Source organism: Capra hircus, chromosome 14 (assembly GCF_001704415.2).
Source record: "Capra hircus breed San Clemente chromosome 14, ASM170441v1, whole genome shotgun sequence".
NCBI classification, from domain to species: Eukaryota; Metazoa; Chordata; class Mammalia; order Artiodactyla; family Bovidae; genus Capra; species Capra hircus.
In genome coordinates, this window is record NC_030821.1 from 27,329,856 (window position 1) to 27,335,855 (window position 6,000).

Sequence of the window (6,000 nt, forward strand, 5' to 3'; positions counted from 1 at the left end):
CCAGGCTTCAACAGTATATGAACCTTGAACTTTCAGATGTTCAAGCTGGATTTAAAAAGAAAGAGGAACCAGCGATCAAATTACCAACATCTGTTGGATCATCGAGAAAGCAAGAGTTCCAGAAAAACATCTATTCCTGCTTTATTGACTATGCCAAAGCCTTTGACTGTGTGGATCACAACAAACTGTGGAAAATTCTTCAAGAGATGGGAATACCAGACCACTTGACCTGCCTCCTGAGAAATCTGTATGCAGATCAAGAAGCAACAGTTAGAACTGGACCTGGAACAACCAACTGGTTCCATATAGGAAAAGGAGTACATCAAGGCTGTATATTGTTACCATGCTTATTTAACTTATATGCAGAGTACATCATGAAAAACGCTGGGCTGGATGAAGCACAAGCTGGAATCAAGATTGCTGGGAGAAATATCAATCACCTCAGATATGCAGATGACACCACCCTTATGGCAGAAAGCGAAGAAAAACTAAAAAGCCTCTTGATGACAGTGAAAGAGGAGAGTGAAAACGTTGGCTTAAAGCTCAACATTCAGAAAACTAAGATCATGGCATCTGATCCCATCACTTCATGGCAAATAGATGGGGATACAGTGGAAACAGTGACAGACTTTATTGTTTTGGTCTCCAAAGTCACTGCAGATGGTGACTGCAGCCATGAAATTAAAAGACACTTGCTCCTTGGAAGTTATGACCAACCGAGACAGCATATTAAAAAGCAGAGGCATTACTTGGCCAACAAAGGTCCGTCTAGTGAAAGCTATGGTTCTTCCAGTAATCATGTATGAATGTGAGAGTTGGACTATAAAGAAAGCTGAGCGCCAAAGAATTGATGCTTTTGAACTGTGGTGTTGGAGAAGACTCTTGAGAGTCCCTTGGACTGCAAGGAGATCAACCAGTCCATGCTAAAGGAAATCAATCCTGAATATTCTTTGGAAGGACTGATGCTGAAACTGAATCTCCAAGACTTTGGCCACCTGATGCAAAGAACTGACTCAATTCAACAGACCCTGATGCTGGGAAAGATCAAAGGTGAGAGAAGGGGACAACAGAGATTGAGATGGGTGGATGGCATCACCAACTCAATGGACATGAGTTTGAGTAAACTCCAGGAGTTGGCGATGGACAGGGAGGCCTGGCACGCTGCAGTCCATGAAGTTGCAAAGAGTCAGACACTACTGAATGACTGAACTGAATTGGACTGAATAATTTAGAAGGAGAATGAAGTATTTCAGTACTAAAAGCCAAGACTAAATTAAAAATTAAAAAAACAGTCAGGATGAAGGGATGCAATAAGGCTGGCTTTCTGGGAGAGTGGCAGAACAACGGGAGCCTGGGACTTCAGGAAGAAATAATCCGTTCTTCCCTCCTCCTGGTAGAAACTAATTAGAAACCAGCTGTCAAGGGAGAAGCACAATTTGAACAGTCCCAGCCCTGCCTCTTATAGATAATAGAGAGGATGTGTTTGGAGCTGAGGGATCAAAGGTAAAGAGCAGCACACAAGTTATTGTATTTTAATGCCAGTTTTCTGGTCCCTAGAATTCTAGTAAGAGTAAAACTTGCTGTCTGTTTTATAATAATGTGATAGGTACTGCTAAATTTCATTTCTTTCTTCCAAGAAGCATTAAAATATAAAGTATAAGTACTACTTATTATTATTATATTTGTACAGTATTATTATATTTGTACATTTTGTGTTTCTTCATTAAACATATTTTTTGCCCTAATTATCTTCACTGACTTTCTCCCTGCTTGTATCTTACAACTTTGGAATTTTACAAAATTCAGAAAATCCTACTTTCAAGTCATTGGTAAATGATAACATTCTTGATGTCTTTTAGTACTTTTTTTCCCAGATGAAAAAGTTAACTGCTTCCCCTTTGCTACTAAATAATCCATAATTCTTCAGTTAAGACATGAGAAGACTTAAACACTGTCTTCATCCTTTCTGGCTGCTATAACAAAATACCAAAGATTGAATGGCTTAAGAACAACATAAATTTATTTTTCACAATTCTGGAGGCCAGAAGTCTGAGATCAGGGTGCCAGCATGGTCAAATAAGGGCCCTCTTCTGGGTCACAGACTTCCACTGTATCTTTATGTGGTTGAAGGGGCTGGGGAATTCTGTGAAGTCTCTTATAAGAATACTAATCACATTCATGGAAGCTCTGCCCTCAAGACCTAAGCACCTATCAAAAGCCCTATCCCTAATACCATCACATTGGACATTAGGTTTTAAAACATAAATTTGAGGTGTGGCTTCCCTGGTGGCTCAGCTGTTAAAGATTCCACCTGCAATGCAGGAGACCGGGTTCAATCCCTGGGTTGGGAAGATCCCCTGGAGAAGGGAAAGGCTACCCACTCCAGTATTCTGGCCTGGAGAATTCCATGGACTGTATAGTTCATGGGGTAGCAAAGAGTTGGACACACAAGGACACACAACTGAGCGACTTTCACTCTCTTTCCCATTCAGATGGGGTTTCCCAGGTGGCGCTATTGGTAAAGAATCTGCCTGCCAATGCAGGAGACTTAAGAAATTCCTGGGTGGGTTCAATTCCTAGGTTGGGAAGATCCCCTGGAGGATCAAATGGCCACCCACTCCAGTATTCTTGCCTGAGAAATTCCATGGATGGTGGAGCCTGGCAGGCCACAGTCCATGGGATTGCAAAGAGTCAGACACAGCATGCACACACATATTCAGATCATAGCAACCGTTGATGAAATTCTGTTTTTCTTTTTTAATAACTTTGCATTCTGAATTAACAGCATTTTACTTTTAAGAGAGTCGTGAAATTATACTAAATAAAATTAGAAAACTTGAATGTGAAAACTACAATATATAAGGACCACTGTTCTCTCTCCACAGTTCCGCACAAGAGCAACTTAAATTGGTAAACTCTGAAATACTGATTTTTGTGTTATTAACCGTTCCATGAAATAGTAAGAAAGTTAAAATTAATTAAACATATTTTAAAATCACACTGTATGTTCTTAAAACATGTTTGTATTGTTTTTGCTTTACAGGAAGCAACTGAAGTGCTATTCTGAAGAACAGGTTGAAAACACAAATACAGAAACTGCTTATTTAGGAACTGTTTTGTTACACACCAATAAAAAGTCTAATGTTTTCAAGAAAATATGCTAAAAATATTTTTATAATATATAAAATGTATTACTTAGCTTTAATTACAAAAATCAACTTTCTTCAAAATATAAATTTCTTTTGCTTCGTTGTGTTTGTATGTTATTTCATTTTTAAAACTTTTAGAAATACTTGAGTTGTAAGTAGATATACCACCTCCAAGTTGCTGTCCCAACAGATCATAAAATCCTTTAAAGAGTTGAAAGAGCTGTCTAGTTTTGACTCAATTTCTCTAGATCAGATTGAAAGCATTCTGAATTTTTATATTGTACCAAGGGATCTGTTTTTCTCTGTCCTCATAAGGCTCTAATTTCCGATGATCTAAGCCATTTTAATTTCTAAGGATTTTGGGGAAATGAAATTGTTTTAAACCTTTCCCCCCGCCCCCAGTCAAAGTTGCTATTTTTCAGATCCACAGAAATCCCAGGAATTCTAGAGTATCCTAGATTTCTGAGTCTGCCACCCCAGCCAGTCTTCTAAGAAGAGCTTTTCCAGTGTCCTTTGTTTGAACAAATCCAAACTCAAAAAACTTCCCACTCAAAACTGTCACTATGAAGAATGTGACCTCCTGCAACCCAAGATTACACCAAAAGAGCTACTTATTTTCAAGAGATAAAATTAGAGAGTACAAAAAACCCACAAATTACCATAGCTAAGTTAACCAAAAGCTCTCATACTATAAAAATTGCACTTTCTACTCAGAAAAGTCTAAAGGAAATGCTCAATTTAGAAGAATAACTCTAATCAAGGCTTTGTGGCCATGTCGAGAGCAAGGAGAAGTGACATTCACAAGTCACATTCCAGCAAGTGACTCTCAGGAAGCGTATGAAACAGCTGGGAGAATCCAGTGAGTCCCAGAGCTCTTTCTACAGGATACCTTTCCCTAGAATACTCGCCCCAGGTCGTTGTTAATCTTGCTAAACATGGAAAGTTTAATCTTGCTAAATCATGAAGTTATTAACTTCAGTTCAGTTCAGTCACTCAGTCATGTCCAACTCTTTGCAACCCCATGAATTGCAGCATGCCAGGCCTCCCTGTCCATCACCAACTCCTGGAGTTTACTCAAACTCATGTCCATCGAGTCAGTGATGCCATCCAGCCATCTCATCCTTTGTCGTCCCCTTCTCCTCCTGCCCCCAATCCCTCCCAGTATCAGAGTCTTTTCCAATGAATCAACTCTTCGCATGAGGTGGCCATAGTACTGGAGTTTCAGCCTCAGCATCATTCCTTCCAAAGAAATCCCAGGACTGATCTCCTTTAGAATGGACAGGTTGGATCTCCTTGCAGTCCAAGGGACTCTCAAGAGTCTTCTCCAACACCACAGTTCAAAAGCATCAATTCTTTGGCACTCAGCTTTCTTCACAGTCCAACTCTCACATCCATACATGACTACTGGAAAAACCATATCCTTGACTAGATGGACCTTTGTTGGCAAAGTAATGTCTCTGCTTTTGAATATGCTCTCTAGGTTGGTCATAACTTTCCTTCCAAGGAGTAGGTGAAGTCGCTCAGTCGTGTCCGACTCTTTGCAACACCATGGGCTATAACCTACTAGGCTTCTCTGTCCATGGGATTCTCCAGGCAAGAATACTGGAGTGAATTGCCATTTCCTTCTCCAGGGGATCTTCCTGATCCAGGGATCGAACCCGGGTCTCCCGCATTGGAGGCAGACGCTTTAACCTCTGAGCCCCCAGGGAAGCTCTGGCTGCAATCACCATCTGCAGTGATTTTGGAGCCTCCCAAAATAAAGTCTGACACTGTTTCTACTGTTTCCCCATCTATTTCCCATGAAATGATGGGACCAGATGCCATGATCTTAGTTTTCTGAATGTTACCATGTAATAAATCCAGATATCTTTGTATATATTTACTTTGTATACATTTACTCGATAACAGGCATTCTAGTGAGAAAACTACAAGGAATAAAATGCTGTCTTCACCTTCCAAGAGTCTGCAAGGTAGTTGGGGAAATAGTAGCAGAAAAGGTGATATACAATACACAGAGGTGTAATATGGTATGCAAGAGAGAGAGAGACGTATGGTGCTAGAGGGGTACAGTGGAGGGGCACGGGCTGGAGGGAGGGCATCTTGTGAGGATGGAGATGGATGAGGGACAGATTCCAGGAAACGATGATGCCTGAAATAAGTGGTGAGATAAACATGAGATTAGCCAAGCAGGAGCGTTCTGACAGAAAGTGTTGGGGGGAGAACGAAGGCTGAAACACTACTAGACAACGAGTTCCCTGGAGGTAGTAAGGCTCTTCCTTACTCAACATTTTTGTTTGCCGTCGTATGAGATGTCTGGCACTAGTCGATGCAGACTCACTGTTCAGTGTATGGACGCAGCACAGAGCTCGGGAACATCCAGAAGCCATCTGTCATATGGGCACTGCCATGTGTAAAACAGACAGCTAGTTCAGCGCTGGGAGCTCAGCTCCATGCTCTGTTGATGACCTAGAGAGGTGGGGTAAGGGGGTGGGAGTGAAGTCCAAAAGGGAAGGGATACTGGTGGCTCAGCAATAAAGAATCCACTTGCTATGAAGGATATGCGGAGACTTAGGGGTTCAGTCCCTGGGTCGGGAAGATCCTCTGGAGGAAGAAATGGCAACCCACTCCAGTACTCTTACCTGGAAAGTCCCATGGACAGAGGAGCCTGGCAGGCTACAGTATATGGGTCACAAAAGAGTTGGACATGATGACTGAGAGACTAAACAACAACAAATATGTATACACATGGCTGATTCACTTCGTTGTATAGCAGAAACTAACACAACATTGTAAAGCAAGTATGCCCCAATTAAAAAAAGAAGAAGAAGCCATCTGATGTTACTGGAGCACC

At 41.2% G+C, this 6,000-nt stretch overlaps 1 protein-coding gene across 1 annotated transcript in view; it reads left to right on the plus strand.

Moving 5' to 3' along the window:
• Window positions 1–3,249, plus strand: part of PKHD1L1 (polycystic kidney and hepatic disease 1 (autosomal recessive)-like 1) — a 179,905-nt gene extending 176,656 nt beyond the window's left edge. The window contains exon 78 of the mRNA XM_018058351.1: window positions 3,044–3,249. The gene's annotated coding sequence lies outside the window, so the exon portion shown is untranslated. The remainder of the gene's footprint in view (window positions 1–3,043) is intronic.